At 34.5% G+C, this 18,881-nt stretch overlaps 1 pseudogene; it reads right to left on the bottom strand.

Annotated features, from left to right (window-relative positions):
* Positions 1 to 364: 364 nt before the first annotated feature.
* LOC101101076 lies at positions 365 to 18,460 on the bottom strand (annotated as a pseudogene).
* Positions 18,461 to 18,881: the final 421 nt, after the last annotated feature.

Below are 18,881 nucleotides of genomic sequence, written 5' to 3' on the forward strand. Positions count from 1 at the left end.
TTCTAACATACTTATTAGCAGATGAAATCCATCCAAAATTATAGAAAAAAATACAAAATGAAAAAATAAAAAGTTCATAGAAAAATTAAAATGATATGATAGTATTACTTAGAAGGCAAGATTGCCAAACAATATTAAGAAAAGTTAGATACAAGTCCAGATCTATGTATAGTTTGATTCCAATTACACTGATAAATGCTGTCTCACACACACAGACTGGAAAGAACCACACCAAAATAGTAGTAGGGATTATACTGTGCTGTAGAATTATGAGTAATGCCTCTTTTGTCTTTTTTATTTTTTTGCTTCAACATTTTCCATGTATTCTAATTATTTTCAACTAAAGCCTAGAACTGTAGGAAGAGGAAAAGCAATGACAAGACAAATATGGCATGATGCATCCACTAATAATAGAAAGGGACTTCCGAGGACTTTATCCCATGCCCCAATCTGGGCATGGGATCACAAAACACTATCTCTGCACACCCTGGAAGAGTTTCGGATGCCAGTGGACTCTCTCCCCAACTAGCCTTACCTCTCAGCTTTCTGAAGGTGACCTGTGGAAAGATACTATTCCATGATCTGTTGGAAGTCTTCCTCAAAAAGCTTCTTAAACAACTTTTGCTAGGTTTGCTGCATTCCAGGACCTTCTTGGTATGCTCTGCATCTAGTTCAGCTCTGAAGCTTTAAAGTTCCTTCCTTTTATTTTTCTTATACTTATGTATCATTGTAATTCACACTGCCCACATAAATCCTCCAGATTCGGCAGGCAGTTCTCTATCTTCTCAAAACTAGCCTCTAAATAAAAGTCTGATTTGCTGTCATGGATTCTAAGTCTGTTATGAACGCTGGAAGCTGCTGAAGTTACTCCTGAAATTCTATTAGGGCTTATCTTCTTTTCTCCCAGTGTGTTGAAGGCGTAGCCACCTCACTATCCACCAACCCTCCAGCACGTGCACATTGCTTGGCTCTTCTGTGACATGTAGCTCATATATCTTCTTATCTGCTAAGTGGTTCTAGTCTAACAGAGTACTTTGGCAAATATGGAATACTTTGGGGTCAATTTTTCCCGTTGCTGAAAAGCTTTGTGAATTTTATTAGCTAGGGGAATTATATAAAGACTCTTATAACCTAACTCTAAATATTTTTAATGATTTCTTTAATCCTTGAATAGTATCTCTTTTCAGTAGTACATTTTAAATTTTTTTTAAAGCAATGAGACATTTTAATTCATATGAGTTCTGCCTTTTGAGAAAATGAAACATTCCCAGTTCTTTGTCTTCTTTAGTTTCACCATGCTTACACTTCAGTGCAGTATTGCCTATATCACTTAGAACATTCTTATTTTCATACCCTTCCTATTCAAAGACCTTTGAATGAGTGAAAGTTATTCTAGCAATAAAGCTTTGCTTTGTAAATTATAATTGTCTTCCTTCTCTGGAGGAGTTTGTGATTTAGAATTCTTTCTAAACTATGGTATCTTTGTTCCATTCAAAATATTAATGTAGAATTTCAAAGTACGTCAAGGATAATGAGAACTTTTAAATTTTGAATTTCTGCACATCCTTCAAGGGAAAGAATTACAGATCAGTAAAGTTAGATAATAAAATCATCCATAGTTAATACCAACAGCATAACTAGGACAAAGAGAATGCCGTACATTTTAATTTACCTAATGGTAAATAACTACCTAAGACCACAGATTGTGTTTAATGCCTGTACTTAAATGGAGCCAGTACCTGAATGGAGAGTCACAGGCAGTTGTGATGAACATAAGGGGCTGCTGTTGGGTCCTATTGGGAATGACTACAGATAACGCCTAATAATATTCATTTTCTATAGTAGAAAAGTAGAACCAGGACAGGGGGCCTGGGTGGCTTAGTTGGTTAAGCGTCCGACTTCATTTCGAGTCATGATCTCATGGTTAGTGGGTTCAAGTCTCCCATCGGGCTCTGTCTGTACTGACAGCACAGAGCCTGGTGTCCACTTGGGATTCTCTGTCTCCCTCTCTCTCTGCGCCTCCGCTGATAATGCCCTGTCTCTCTCTCTCAAAAATAAATTAACATTAAATTAAAAAAAAAGAATGAAAGAAGAAGTAGAACCAGGGTAAGAAAGCACAGAAAACATTAACAGAGAACATTAGTTGCACTTCAAAATGTGTGCTACCGAAGATGGTGGTGTCATGCAGGCATCAAGTCTGCAGACAATGGAAAATCTTTATAAAGGGACTCCTTGGAGGCCTGATGGTGAAGAGATACAAAGAAGTGCCTGAGGGGCGCCTGGGTGGCTCAGTCGGTTAAGCATCCGACTTCGGCTCAGGTCATGACCTCGCAGTCTGTGAGTTTGAGCCCCTTGTTGGGCTCTGTGCTGACAGCTCAGAGCCTGGAGCCCATTTCAGATTCTGTGTCTCCCTCTCTCTGCCCCTCCCCTGTTCATGCCCTGTCTCTCTCTGTCTCAAAAATAAATAATAAAAAATGTTAAAAAATTTTTTTTAAAAAAAGAAGTGCCTGAAAATTAAAGCCTTGTTGGAATTAGAAAATAGCAAAAAATATAAAATGTTGGACCAGAAGAGATTCCGTTAATTTCCATTTGTTAGAGACATCACTGTAGCAACGGGATAGCTTGGTATTGAGCTAAGAAGTGAAGGAAGTCACCAAACCTCACCTTTATAGGCTCTTTGTGCTGTTAGTCCCAGAAAATTCAACACACTAATCAAAACAGCACAATGTGAACCCTGAACCCATTAAAGTTACCGTAAGAATAAAAGAAAACATGAGCATTCCATTTCTTAACCAAAGAGTTCTCTAAATTAAAAAACAAAAACTGTAACACCATTCTGATACGAATTAAATGTAATTCAACAAGCATTTTCGGAATCAAAATAGCACTAAAACTCAGAAATACAAAGAGTCTGGCTACAAATGGACACATGAAAGCATATAAAATAAGAGCTGACTGAAGAAATTAAATAAAAGACAATAGTCTCTGAGATGAAGACTAAATTGCAAGGTCTCCAACAAAGAATAGATACAGTCAAAAGCCTAAAGGGGATTTAGACAATAAAAGTGAAAAAAAAGGCAAGAACAATATTTAAAAAGGCAAAAGTGAAAAGAAATGTGTATGTGTGTATGTATAAAGATCTAAGGTATATAGCAAATTAGATGAAGTTTTATAGAAATGTTCTAGTTAATAAATGAAAAAGGTGATGGGGTACAGATCTACTTAGGTATATAGTATATACTCTCTATAGATCATATACTATAGATATAGATGTATTATATATCTATATATCTACATATATAAAAGCTTCAGAGTTTACTTTTCTAGTGACCTAGAATACAATGGTGAAGAAAACAATGGCTCTATTCTCACTGTGGTGGAACAGGGCAAATGAAATTTTGGGTTTTATAATCCAGTGAAAGTTCCAGTGCATGTTAGGTGTGAACTAAGATGAGACCCCTATCTTTCTGATCGTCAGCAATACCACATGAAGAGGAGGAACTCCTATTTGATGTAACAGAATTGTCTTGTTGATAAAATAATGGTATTTGATAAAGGCCATTTTCACAACAAAAAGCAAGATTTCCGCTTTAACAAGTTATTTGAGTTGTCCAATAGTTTACCAAAGTTAAATCCCAGTAAAAAGAAATCCATACAAAAATCTGTATATAACTTGAATGAAATTCAAGAAGAGTTCACCTCAAATGCAAGCAGCAATAAACATTATAGTTTGTATATTCTATACATATGTGCAAATGCATATGTACACATATACTTACATGTTTTGTTTATAATACCCTTAGTATTAAAATTAATTACAATATTTGTTATTAATGGAGGCAGTATACTTTATAAATATGCATTAAAATGTTTTTTCCCTAAAATGTAATCACCATTATGCTATAATTTATACTTTGTATGATGATTCAGAAAGGATTATGAAGTGAGGTGTATACATCGTATTTTTTTTCAAAACTGAAGTTATTATATTGATGATAAAGCACACTGTTAGCAAGGGTAAAGAAAGAGACACCTTAAAAACTGCAGTTGGGTGTGAAAATTAGTTAAAATATCTAGGGGGCAATTATGGCACTCATATTTGGGGAAAAATAGAAATATCAATTTCATTTTTAGGAATAATTACCTTTATGGAAAGGTATTACAAAATTAAGTAAAATGAAAATTAACTTAAAATTCATATTCTAATTTTATAACTTAAAATATATTTCTAGAGAGACATAAATGTTGATATTCAACATATAAAATTAATATATTTTAGAAAATACTGAACAATTAGGGAAAAGAAAAAAAATCACTAAAATTGATTATTTTATCTCATGTATTTTGGGATAATAGCCACATAGTTAGAATGCTTTTTAATGTTGTTTTGCTTCATGTTATTTTTCTCAAAAAACGTGTATTTCTCATAAAAATATGGAATATTGCCAAGATCCAAATAAACAACAATTCCAATATTTATAATGCTATATTGTTGATGTTAATGCTACATTTATTACCGTATAAAAATACAAAGCGCATATCAAAAAATACTTATTTTTCCTCACAATTGTTGTTGTAGTAAGACATACCTTTGAAGTTTTCATCAATGGTAAGAGTAAATGAATGTATGTTTTAATAATTCAAAAGATCTTATTACCTTCTGCTGCAAGCTAGAACCATCATTGCAAGAATGACTAGGGATAGGGGTGCCCAGGTGGCTCAGTCAGTTAAGCATCTGACCTCAGGTCATAATCTCACAGTTCATGAGTTAAAGTTCAGTTGGGCTCTGTGCTGACAGCTCAGAGCTTGGAGCTGGAGCCTGCTTTGGCTTCCGTGTCTCCCTCTCTCTCTCTGCTCCTTCCCCGCTTGTGCTCTTTCTCTCTCAAAAATAAATAAATAAACATTAAAAAAAAAGAATGACTAGGGAGAGATAAGCCTTAAGATCAGTTGAATATTTCTTTATAGTTGCATAACTTATTAATATCTTTAAGGAAAATTAACTCATTTCACTTAGCATAATACCTTCCAGTTCCTTCCACATTGTTGCAAATGGCAATATTTCCACATTGTTGCAAATGGCATATTGATGGCTGAGTAATATTCCAGTGTATAAGAGACAAATTGGGAAACTCTTAACTACAGAGAGCACATTAATGGTTACCACAGGGGAGGTGGGTGGTATGGGTGAAACAGGTGATGGGATTAGGGAACGCACCTGTCGCGATGAGCACTGGGTGTTGTATGGAAGTGTCGAATCACTATATTATACACCTGAAACTAATATTACATTGTATACTAACTGGAATTTAAATAAAAAAATTTTTAAACAAAAAAGGAAAGAAAAAGAAAAATTAACTCCCCTTGCCCTAAAATACATAGGAAATTTATGTTATAGAATCTGGAAAAGCAGATTCCTCACAGTTATTAAATGATTTATATCTAGTGACTTGTTTATCAAATGGTAAAGTAGAATATCAAAAGCAGCAAATGTTCATTACACAATTAAGGCACTCAGGAAGCACATTATGATCCATTACAAATTATTTGTCAATTTTAACATTTTGTCAAGAAATCCTTACATTTTACTACAGTGGACATGGGAAACAAATTAACAACAACGAAAAAGGGATGATGATATATGTTATTTAACATACGTGTTTACTCCACATTGTGCCTGTCTGAAAAAATGTTTAAACAGTCAAGTGATTTCATCTGTTTAGTCAAGCAAGAATACAATAGGCATTTTTCCCACAATACCATAATAACTGTATCACAGAGCTTCTATAAATTATAAATAATCTATAAAATAATTATAAAAAGCATGAGCCCTAGAGGTGAAAATTTCTGGATTCAAATCCTGGTTCCACTAGTAATCAGAAATGTGATTTGGAGAAAGTCGTATTCATTAGCTTCTTCATCTTTAAAATAAGGTTATTATGAAAATAAAAATGATTAGTATCAGACACGAAAAAGCACTATATAAAATTTAGTCATGACTATTATTATAATTGTTATCATCTTTGCTGACAATACTATACTACCAACTACTGCTAGTGTTAGTAATACTGAAGGTAGTTATCATTTGAATTTTATCTGCCATAAAAACGCAATAACCTCTTCTGATAGCCTTTGGTAGAATATAAATTTCAACTTCCTGATAATGAAGCCATTCTTAATGTACAACTGAAATCTTAGTGTTTTTTGGAAGACAAACAACACAGTAGCGGGAGAAGCATTCATTATCTGCAGATTATGATGTGCAAACTTTTAAGCATGTGATTGAATTTTTACAACAATCTTGAAGTAATTATTTGTATTCACATTTTGCAGATGCTGAAACTAAGTTCTAGTCTATAAATATGTGGCAGAGCCAACACTGCTTTCTATGGGCAAAGGAATAAGTCAGTCTTTGACCCACAGTATTACAATTAAGCCATTCTTTAGGTTCAACACAAAGTAGCCCCATGTGTTTATTTTTCTGATGTTGGAGTGATACTATTATCAGATCATCTACCTAGAGAAGATGTAGGACTATAGATAGAATGTTGCTCCAGAGATTGAGAGACTTAATGTTGCCTAAATCACAGGGTTCTTGTGAGGGTGCAAGGAAATGTTTAAGGAAATAAATTTGTGAACTGTGAGACTATATGTCACTGGAATACTATATAGCTTTGAGAGTGTTGTGATGGTTTTTTGACAAAAATGGAGTATTCTGTAAAGTTGTTTTAATTATTTTTGAGAGAGAGAGGGGGGAGAGAGCAAGCAGGGGAGGGATAGGAGCAGAGAGAGAGAGAGACAGATCTGAAGTGGGCTTGCACTGACAGCCAAGAGCCCAATGGGGGCTGTAGCTCATGAACTTGTGAGATCATGACCTGAGCTGAAGTTGGACACTCAACTGACTGAGCCACCCAGGTGCCCCTAGTTTCTATAATTTTTAATAACTCGGGAGTTTCACATATCCAAGCAGAAATGCAGTTAACTTTTTTCATTTTGCTTTTTAATAATATCATAATCCACACATGATTTCTCTTTTTTTGGAATACTGTTTGCTAAATGTTGTTTTACTTCTATTCCTTTCTTTTTTAAAATATATTATAAACATTCAGTAATGGTCCTTGAGGGGCGCCTGGGTAACTCTCTCAGTTAAGCATCCGACTTCAGCTCAAGTCAGGATCTCCTGGCTGGTGGGTCCCAGCCCCACATTGGGCTCTGTGCTGACAGCTTAGGGCCTGGATCCTGCTTTGGATTCTGTCTCCCTCTCTCTCTCTGCCCCTCCCCCACTCATGCTCGCTCTCTCTGTCTCTTTCAAAAATAAATCTAGAAAAATTAAAAAAAAAATAATGGTCCTTGAGAATTTACTTGCCTCTTGGAATTTGTGGGTACAGATAATCCCAAAATTTTAATTTTGGAATTATGAAACCTGTTACTAACTTCTTCAAGAATAATTATTTAAAAAAGAAATATATGCTGGGGCACCTGGGTGGCTCAGTCAGTTAAGCGGCCGACTTCGGCTCAGGTCATCATCTCACGGTTCACGAGTTTGAGCCCATCGTTGGGCTCTGTGCTGACAGCTCGGGGGGGCCTGGAGCCTGTTAGGATTGTGTCTCCTCTCTCTCTCTGTGTCCATCCCTCCCTCAAGCTCTGTCTCTCTCTGTCTCAAAAGTAAATAAACATTAAAAAAATTTTAAAAAGGGGCACCTGGGTGGCTTGGTCGGTTAAGCGTCCGACTTCGGCTTAGGTCATGATCTCGCAGTCTGTGAGTTCAAGCCCCGCGTTGGGCTCTGGGCTGATGGCTCAGAGCCTGGAGCCTGTTTCGGATTCTGTGTCTCCCTCTCTCTCTGCCCCTCCCGTGTTCATGCTCTGTCTCTCTCTGTCTCAAAAATAAATAAACGTTAAAAAAAATTAAAAAAAGAAATATATGCTAATTTTGATTGAACGCAATTTTAGATGGTACTTCCTTTTGCTATCCTATATTATAAATAATGTTTGCAATGAAACTAGAAAATTTCAAAGTAATGATATCTTCATAGAATTGGTAATCACAATAGCTAATAATTATGAATACTTGTATATCTGTCTCTTTTATGCCATTTCATCTTCATAACACTCCTAAGAGTTTTGTTATTTTCTATGTTTAAAGATAATCAAATTGAGGTCTCAAAAGGTTAGTTAATTTTCCCAAGATAGGGAAGTAAGAAATAAAAACTTAAGGTCTGAAGTATGATCCAGGATTCAAATGAAAGTGTCTGACTTCAAGAAAAATGTACTACTATGAGACGTAGGGTCTTGATGAATCATGATTGCTATGTGAAATATGTAATTAGAACTATTAGTATTCTCCTTATTCATGTATCTTCAGTTTACACCTACATTTTACCTATTGAAATTGTGAATCCTTAACCATTGTATCCTAGTTTCTTTCTATTCCCCCTCCTCCCCTTCCTCATTAAACATTTAAATAATGCTTACTATATCTAGGCACTGTTGCAAGTGCATCATATAACTTCCATATCCTCAAAATTCCATTCATTTTTATTTTGTGATTAAACTGCCCTCTATTTGATCCAGTTTTGTTGAATTCAATTTTTAGGTCTAAAAATGCACCATATCAAGACATAGGTAGTTGCTTTGATTTGATTTGGATTTCTTTAAAAGTTACATTAAAATTGTAAATTAGGTGGCTGCATATTTTACATGTGAACTGAAACAATTTTGAGAATGAAATGGACAGTGAAAATAAATGTGTCAGAACAAGAGGAAAAATGTGGGACTCTCCTAGCATACCAGTCAACCCACTCATAATGAATAAATTAGAGTTCTCAATAGTAGGAGACAATTAGGCTAAGTGAACAACTTTTTAAATTTTTTGTAGGATGATCTTTTGAAAATATATATGCTAATGATCAGCACTTCAAATGTTGAATTATTAATTCACACCTACTGTTACTACATTTGGTCATATCCTTAAAGTCCCAAAGTTTGCACTTTCAGTTGTAGAATTACACATAAAAGAATCACTAAAGCATTAAATTTCAGCCTGTATAGACCCAAGAAACAGGTTATTCAGTGAGTTTGTTTACAGATGATATCTCAATATAATATTGCTTGAGGCAGATCCTGGACCTCCTCAGTACATCTCATTGCCTTCTAGGGATTTAGAGTGTGGATATGGGGGGATTCTGTTACAAGAAAGCAACTAAAAGTGGCTCTATCTGCTTCCATTTTGATTTAGCCTGCAAGTCACTACAGGAAGCTTAAGTTGACTTGTAGACTTTATAAATTAAATTTCAGAAATACCATGGGTTTCATTAACAGAATTTCAGCATTGCAATTTTGAGCTTTTATATCTCTCCAAGTTACTTACTGAAATAAATGATTGTGAGATCTTCAGCACTATCAGTGTCTGGCACATCATTACGATCGTCATGAACCATTTGGATAATTCTCACTGTATGTTAGGCACAGTTCAAAGAGCGTTAGGTAGAGTATTTCCTCTTACCCATAAGATCAAACTAGTATTGTCGGACTTATTTTGCAGATAACTAAACTAAGGCACAAAGAGACTAAGTTACCTGCTAACGGTACATAGCTGGAAGGTGGCAAAATCAGAGGTGGTTCTTCAGTCTGCACTCTTTAACCATTACACCATGTTGCTCCTAATATATATTCTATTAATGATACATCTGTTATCTCATCTGAATTTTAGCATAAACCAGTGAAGTAATCAGGATAGCTATTGTATTCTCAAATTATGGATAAAAATAATCAAGCTCAAAATTACAAATAAAAATAATTCAAGCGTCTTGCGCAAGCTTATGCAACAAGAGGTACAAGTGGCATCTGGAAAGGGAAAATCTAAATATAATTCCAGTCCTCTTTCAACTACATCATCCTAAATTAAAAGGCTAGAATACATCTGAAGAAAAGTGGGGTATACTGAAAGAATGATTCTAAACTTAAATTCACTTTTTTTTCTAAGACTAAATATATATCAGAATATGTTTAATGTTAAATCATAACTGGGAGGGCACAAGCAGGAATACAGACACAAGAGCAAGGCAAAGAATGATGTGCAAATGCCTCTAATAAACTAATTGCACAGAATATTTCAAAGACTCAGCAAGCACCTTCATCCATGGTGAACATGATTCATCATCCATGCCCACCTCCATATATAACTCCTTCATAGTCTTCTTTCCTGCATATCTTTTGTGTTTCCTGCTTTAAATGCCCAATTTTTAAAGAATCATTAAGCTAATAGGAATATGTACTGGGAAATTCATGAGAAGCTGAATACTAATCTATCTTTTGCTTACTCTTCTCCTTAAACTTGAATTAATTAGGAGTCTATATTAGTAATGTCTATAGCCTTATTGTTCTTATATAATCTTCAAACATTGAACTCTAGAATAATAATCTTAATCAACTCCCTGGAGTCTCTGAAACCTTAATTTCTTCACCTAAAACAAAATAAAGCAAAACAAAGTGATATTCTTTTTTTTTTTTAATTTTTGTTTCAACGTTTATTTATTTTTGGGACAGAGAGAGACAGAGCATGAACGGGGGAGGGGCATAGAGAGAGGGAGACACAGAACTGGAAACAGGCTCCAGGCTCTGAGCCATCAGCCCAGAGCCTGACGCGGGGCTCGAACTCCCAGACCGCGAGATCATGACCTGGCTGAAGTCGGACGCTTAACCGACTGCGCCACCCAGGCGCCCCAACAAAATGATATTCTAACTACTTAGTTGTCATTAGGATCAAATGAAATAGTATATAAGGAAAGCTATGTAAAATGTAAAAAAAAATATTGAAATATAAAAACAGTAAATCCATGTGAATCATATAATAAATTCTTACCAAATATTAGGGGCTTTGTATATGGTTATCTTTCCCACTTTTTATGAAACCTATTTTATGGGACTTGTTTTTAACCTACTTGCTTATTTCCAATTCAGTTCTTGTGTTTATTGTTGTTTTGTCATCCTTCACTACCTCCCTGAGTGGAGAACTGATCCTGAAACCAGATAAACTGACTCCGATTCCATTCAAGCGGTTCCTACTAAATAGAATGAAAAATGTGGTCATTTGATTTGTGTACTTAGTGAAGATAAATACCTAGTGCTGAATAAATATTGGATGTTTATGAACTTAAAATTAAGCTACCAGATAAGTAAAATTTCTGGTCTGTCCTCTGGACCAGTTTCTTACTATGATTTATTTCCCCCTCCCCTCTTTTCTTCTTTGTATCTCAGCATCAAACAGGATTAAGGCAAACTAAATATCTTGGTCACATACTTTCTAATTAGTATCCAGCCTACTTTAATCTGGCATCTTTCGCCACTGAAAATTGTCTATTCTAGCGATTTAGTTCAGTTTTTTTCATTTGTTCTTTGAACATTTGAAACTATTCATAACCTTTTCTTGAAATTTTTTACTATTTTGCTTCTACAAAGCCATTTTGCTCACTTATGAACATTTCTTCTCAATCCATACGTCTGTTTTCTTTCCTTCCCCTGCAATCTGACACTCCTCCCTTGATTGTTTCATCCATTTCCTGATTGGTTAGTCGTACTCTGAAGGCTTCTAAATCTGTATCTGTAGTCCAGGTAACTACCCTGGGTTCCAGAAAAATATATAACTAAATATACATTTTCTCCTAGTGCTCCCATAGATATGTAAACCAAGCAAGCCAAATGTGAAACATGCTCTTTCTTACTATTTCCTATAGTAACTAACAAGTGGCTAAAGCCAGAATTATGGAAACGGTTTAGACTACTTAAAACATTTTATCCCTTTTTCAGAGCTGTCATTAGATTCTGTATGTTGAACTTAATATGACTGTCTCCACCTCTGCAGTTTTTGGTCTCATAGTATCTTGGATATTGTTATCTAATGTTGCAATATCTAGCATTATAATATAAAATCACACAGTCTGGAGTGCCCCATCAAATGTCCCTTCGCAACTGCAAACTATATACTTGTATTAAAGTCATAATTGAGTTATTTTCCTGTTTAAAAATATTTAATGACCTCTGTCATGTACAAAATAGATCTCAAACTTCAAAAAAATGGACTGAGAGACTTTTATGATATACTTCTTATCTTTGCAATCTTTAACCTGTTATTTTCTTTCTCACTTAAACTACTGTTGAGTCTTAACACGTATTTAAACTTTCTGGTTCAATTTATATGTGTTTTTTTTTTTCAAGAAATGTACATACACTACTGTAAATGTAGTTTCTCCTCCTCATGATTTTTTTCTTGTAATTTTCTTAATAACATTTTCTTTTCTCTAGCTTAGTTTATTGTAAGAATACAGCATGTAATACATATAACATACAACATGTGTGTTAATTGACTATTTAAGTTATCAATAAGACTCTGGTGAACAGTAGGTTATTTGTAAATTTGGGGGGAGTCAAAAGTTATATGCAGATTTTCCACCATAAGAGGGGTCACTGTTCCTAATGCTTGCGTTGTTCAAGGGTCAGATGTATAGTGATTGGCTACATCTACTTCCAGAACATACTATAATGTGGTTTGCCTTCAGATCTATACTCACCTGAAGATGAGTATAATTCCTGAAATGGTGCATCCTGTATATCTTAACACGTGTACCAAGGTTTAGTTAAAATATCATTCTAAAGTAAAATGTTCATTCTACAACTAACCTACGATTTTCTCACATATTTTTTTCATCAATCAGATTCTATTTTGTTTTTGTTTTTGCCAGGTCCACATGCAGTCATGGTTTAGATGCCCTTTACTTATTTTGCGATTATTCTTTGCTGCTAACTCCATTGAAGTAACCCTTTTCTTTTTACCACTTAGACCTAATTCTCATTTCTCATTCTAGGCATGCCATTTGCATTTGGTTACAGACATTGTTTTCACTCTGCTTTTCCTTGAATAAGATGACACTTATTCAGTGTCTATATTCATCTATTCTCAGGTTACATAATACCTTGCATAAGCAGCCTAGGCTCTTAGCCACATTGCAGAGAACATTACTGATCTTTACTGTGAGCCGTTTTCGTATCATATGTGGTGCTGCAGCAAGATAAATTGCCAGTGGATTTGTGCAGTCCTTTTGTTGGGAAAACACAGCACTTGTAATTAAACACTTAAATTGAGTCTTTTGGGTCAAAGACCTAGTTATTTCATCACAATAACAGTGAGATTCTCAATGAGATGCATGGTGTCCTCCGTTGCCTCTTGTTTTGCTAAGTGAAAAGTTTCAAGAAAATAGAAAACTTCAGGCTTGTAATGTAGGTCACAGATGTCAGATTTCAGGTTTACCTAAGTCCTTTAATGCTTTTAAAGCTTTAATGAGGTTTAGTTTATGTACAATAAATGGCATATATTTAAATTCTGCATTTTTGATATAACATTTTAAGCCATCATCATATTCAAGGTACTAAATATTTCTATCAAATCCTACAGATTCTTGTGGCCCTATTAATACACACCCTTCACTATCCCATTCTCAAGCCAAAACTGATCAGATTTGTGCCACCATTGAATTGATGACATATTCCAAAATTTTATAAAAATATAATAACATATGCAATCTTTTCTTTATGTCCTCTTTTATTCTAGAAAAGGATTTTGAAATTTTTTCATGTTGTATATAGCAATAGTTTGTTGCTATTACTGATGAGTAGTATTCCATTGTATAGATTGTATAGGTTCATTTGTAGAGGTATACCATAACTTGTTTTTCCATTTTCCTACGGATGACATTTAGTTATTATACATAGTTTCTCTGTATGTGAACATACAAGTCTCTTAAACATGTTTTAATTTCTCATGGTAGTGAATTACCAAACTTGTTTCCAGATTGGCTTATGATGTATGTTGGTTTATGTTACATTACAAAGTGGTCTTTTTATGTTTTAATTTTAATTTATTAGAATTTTTTTTAAATTCAAGGATAATCAACATACAGTGTTATATTAGTTTCAGGTGTGCAATATGATTCAACAATTCTATGTTTCTCAGTGCTCGTCAAGATACGAATACTTTATTTTTAAGATAAGGATACTCTTAATATCCTTTATTTCACCCATTCCCCTCACCCACCTCACCTCTGACAGCCATCAGTTCTCCATTTTTAAGTTATTTTTTAGTTTCCTCTTTTTTTTGCTTCATTTGTTTTGTTTTTTTTTTAATTCCACATATGAGTGAGATAATATGGTATTTGTCTTTTCTTGATGACTTATTTTACTTAGCATTATAACCTCTAGGTCCATGTTGTTGCAAATTGCAAGATCTCATTCTTTTTTATGACTCAATCATATTTCATTTTGTGTGTGTGTGTATGTATGTTTGTGTATACCACTCTTTATTAATCTATCAGTGGACTCTTGAGTTGTTTCCACGCATTGGCTATTGTAAATAATGCTGCAATAAACATGGAGGAGCATATATCTTTTCAAATTAGTGTTTTGATTTTCTTTGGGTAAATAGCCAGTAGTGGAATTAACAAGTCGTATGGTAATTCTTTTATTTTTTGAGACACCTTTATACTGTTTTCCATAGTGGTTGTGCCAGTTTGCATTCCAGCTAACAGTGCACAATTTTTCCTTTATTTCTTGTTTTTGTTTTGTTTTGTTTTTTACTTTAACCATTTAACAGGCATGAGATAATATCTCATTGTGGCTTTGATTTGTTGTATTTTCCTAATGATTAGAGACATTGGGTATATTTTCATGAGTCTGTTGACCATCTGTATGTCTTCCTTGGAAAATGTCTTTTCATATACTCTGCCTGTTTTTAATTGGATTGTTTGTTTTTTTTGTGTGTTAAGTTATATGCTCTTTATATATTTTGGATACTAACCCCTTATCAGATATATCATTTACAAATATCTTCTCCCATTTAGTGTGTTCCTTTTGTGTTTTGTGAATAGTTTGCTTCACTGTGCAAAAGCTTTTTATTTTAGTATAGTCCCAATAGTTTACTTTTGTTTTTGCTTCCCTTGCCAGAGGAGACATAGCTAGAAAAAATGTTTCTATGGCCAGTGTCAAAGAAATGATCACCTTTCTTCTCTTCTAGGTTTTTATTATTTTGAAGGCTCACATTTAGGTCTTTAATCCATTTTGAGTTTATTTTTGTGTATGGTATAAAGTGGTCTAGTTTTTGCTTTTGCATGTAGCTGTCTAGTTTTCCCAGCACCATTTGTTGAAGAGATTGTCTTTGCCACAAGATGGTATTTTTAAACGTCCAGGATTCAAATTTTAATTTACTGAAATCATCTCCATAACAATGAGTGAGACAAGGTCTTCATCCCACTTCACCCATCTGTAAAATGGGGACAAAATATAACCCCATTTAAAGGTTGTATGACTAAAACTAACAATAAACATTAAGCATAAAACAGAGTGATTAGAAACATATTCAAAATTGCATTATCAATATGATTGGTTTCATGGCATGACCTAATTGGTAAATTGTGGAAAATAAAACTTTTTGAACTATCTTTTTTTTTAAGTTTATTTATTTATTTTTGAGAGAGAAGGAGAGAGCAGGGGAGGGGCAGAGAGAGAAAGAGAGAGAATCTCAAGCAGTCTCTGCACTGTCAGCACAGAGCCTGATGTGGAGCTTGATCCCATGAACAGTGAGATCATGACCTGACTTTGGTATCATGGTAATTCAGGCTTCATAGAGGGAATTTGGAAGCTTTCCTTGCTCTTTTATTTTTTTTGGAATAGTTTGAGAAGAATAGGTATTAAACGTTTGGTAGAATTCACCTGTGAAGCCATCTGGTCCTGGAGTTTTGGTTGTTGGGAGTGTTTTGATTACTGATGCAGTTTTATTGCTGGAGGTCCATCTGTCCAAAGTTTCTGTTTCTTCTTAATTATGTTTTAGGAGGGAATATGTTTCTAGGAATTTATCCTTTCTTCTGGTTGTCCAGTTTGTTAGCATACAATTCTTCATAATATTCTCTTATAGTTCTTTGTATTTCTGTTGCATTGTTTTTAATTCTCCTCTTTCTTTTGCATTTTGTTGTTTGCATACCCTCTCGTTTTTTATTAGTCTGACCAAGGATTATTAATTTTGTTGATATTTTCAAAGAGCCAGCTCCTGCTTTCATTGACCCATTCTATTTTATTTTTCTTTTTAGTTTCTGTTTATTTCTGATCTAGTCTGTATTATTTCCTTCCTTTTACTACTTTTGGGTTCTGTTCTTTTTTTAGTTCCTTCAAAATTTCTTTTTCCAATGTTTATTCATTTTTTGAGAGGGGGGGAGGGGCAGAGAAAGAGGGCGACACAGAATCCGAAGCAAGCTCCAGGCTCTGAACTGTCAGCAAAAAGCCTGACATGGGGCTTGAACCCACACACCGCAAGATTATGACCTGAGCCAAAGCCAGATGCTTAACCAACTGAGCCACCCAAGCACCTCTCTAGTTCCTGTAAATGTAAGTTAGATTGTTTATTTGACATCTTCTTGCTTTTTGAGATAGGTCTATGTTGCTGTAAACTTCCCTCTTAGAACAACTTTTGTTGAATCCCAATGATTTTGTACCATTGTGTTTTCATTTTCATTTGTGTGTATTTTTTTTTAATTCTCCCTTGATTTCTTGTTTGACTCGTTCATTGTTTACTAGTATGTTATTTAACCTCTCTATATTTGTGTTCTTTCCAGATTTTTTTCTGGTGGTTGATTTCTAGTTTTATAGCATTGTGGTTGGAAAGGAAGCATGTATCATATGACTTCAATCTTTTTTAATTTGTTGAGGCTTTTTTTGTTGCCTAACATGTGATCTATTCTGGAATGTATTTCATGTGAACTTGAAGACAATGTGTATTCCACTATTTTGGCATTGAATGTTCTGAATATATGTGTCGAATCCATCTGTTCCAATGTGTTGTTCAAAGGCACTGGGTTTTTTTTTGTTGTTGTTGATTTTCTGTTTAGATGATCTATCCAATAATTTAAGTGGGGTGTCAAAGTCCCCTACTATTATTTCATTACTATTGATTACTTTGCTTATGTTTGTTAATAGCTGCTGTATGCATTTGGGTGTTTCATGTTGGGTGCATAAATATTTACAAATATCATATTTTCTTAGACTATTCCTTTTATGATTATGTAGTGTCCTTTATTTTTTGTTACAGTTTTTGTTTTAAAATCTATTTTTTCTCCAATGTAATTACCCTGCCCGGCTTTTTTTTTTTTTTCTTCATTTGTGTGATAAATGCTTTTCCATCACTTTATTTTTATTCTGCTTGTGTCGTTAGATCTGAGATAAGTCTCTTGTAGGCAGAATACAGATGGGTCTGCATTTTTATCCATTTCACTACCCTATATATTTTGATTGGAGCATTAGTCCATTTGATTTCAAAATAATTATTGATAGGTATGTACTTATTGTTTTGTGGTTGTTTTTGTAGTTCTCTTTTCCTATCTTACTCTTTTCTCTCAGGGTTTGCTGGATTTCTTTAGTGATAGACTTAGATTCCTTTATCTTTACTTTTTTGCATATTTATTAGTGGTTTGTGATCTGTGGTTACATTATGTTTGTACATAACATTTTAAGCATTTAGCAGTCTGTGTTAAGTTGATGGTCACTTAAATTCAAACCCTGTTCTAAAAACACTACATTTTACTTCCCCCCCCCATTATGTCTTAGGTATATGGGGTCAGACTTTACAATCTTTTATTTTGTGTATCCCTTGACTGATTTTTATAGATATTTTTAATTTTACTGCTTTTGTGCTTCCTACTTTTCTTACTTCTTATGGTCTTCCCTTTCCATGCAAAGAATCCACTTTAACATTTCTTCTAAGTCTGGTCTACTAGTGATGATGCCTTTAATCTTTGTCTAGGAAACTCTTTATCTTTCCTTCTATTCTGAATGATTGCTTTTCTGGATAGAGTATTCTTGATTACAGATTTTTTTCCCCTCTAATCATCTTGAATACATAATGTCACTCCCTTCTGGCTTGCAGAGTTTCTGCTGAAAAGTAGCTGATAGCCTTACGGAATTTCCCTTGTGTGTAATTTTTTTTTTTCTGGCTGCTTTTATAATTCTCTATAATTCGTTTTGTCATTTTAGTTAGTGTGTGTCTTGGTGTGGACCTCTTTAGGTTGATTTGGCAGGGTGGAGTGTGGTGCTTTTCTGTGCCGCCTTGATCCAGACTTCTGTTTTTATTTGTTTGTTTGTTTTTGTTTTTGTTTTCCCCAGATTTGGGAAGTTTCTAGCTATTATTTCTTCAGATGCATTTTCTGCCACCTCTTCTCTCTCTTCTCCTTCTGCATATCTATAGTTCTTTTGCTTCCTCTAATCTATTTAGTCTAAAGGGACTAGTATATTTTTATTTTCAGTTATTGAATTCTTCTTTTCTCATTCATTCTTTATGTTTTCTCTTTGTTGAGGATCTCACGGAGGTCTTCCACTCTTTTCTCAATTCCAGTATCTTTATGACCATTGCCTGAAGTTCTTCAACAGGCATGTTGCTTATCTTGGTTGCATTTAGTTCTCTTGCTATGATTTTGTCCTTTTCTTTAATTTGGGGCATATCCTCTGTCTCCTCATATGTACACTTATGTAAGTACTTGCTCTGGCAAGTAGTGGCCTTTTGAAGAGGTCCTGTGGTATCCTGAAATGCAGTATTCCTGTTCATCAGAACCTGGAGCTACAGGGATTTCTCTTATGTTTGTATGTGCACCCTACTCTTGCAGCAGAGTTGTTTTTGCCTTCATTTCAGTCATTTGCAATGGCTCTCTTTGCCAGTTTTGTGAAGGGTTTGGTCCCTGTGTCAATGTGCCAGTCTGGGGCTGACTTGGGCTTGAGTTTGGTCAGACCAGGTGTTTGCCAGAGCTGCAGTCACACCCAACTGCAGGGCACTCTCCCTATGAGGTCCTCTAAGATTT

The sequence above is a fragment of the Felis catus genome, chromosome C2, assembly GCF_018350175.1.
Source record: "Felis catus isolate Fca126 chromosome C2, F.catus_Fca126_mat1.0, whole genome shotgun sequence".
Classification (NCBI taxonomy): domain Eukaryota; kingdom Metazoa; phylum Chordata; class Mammalia; order Carnivora; family Felidae; genus Felis; species Felis catus.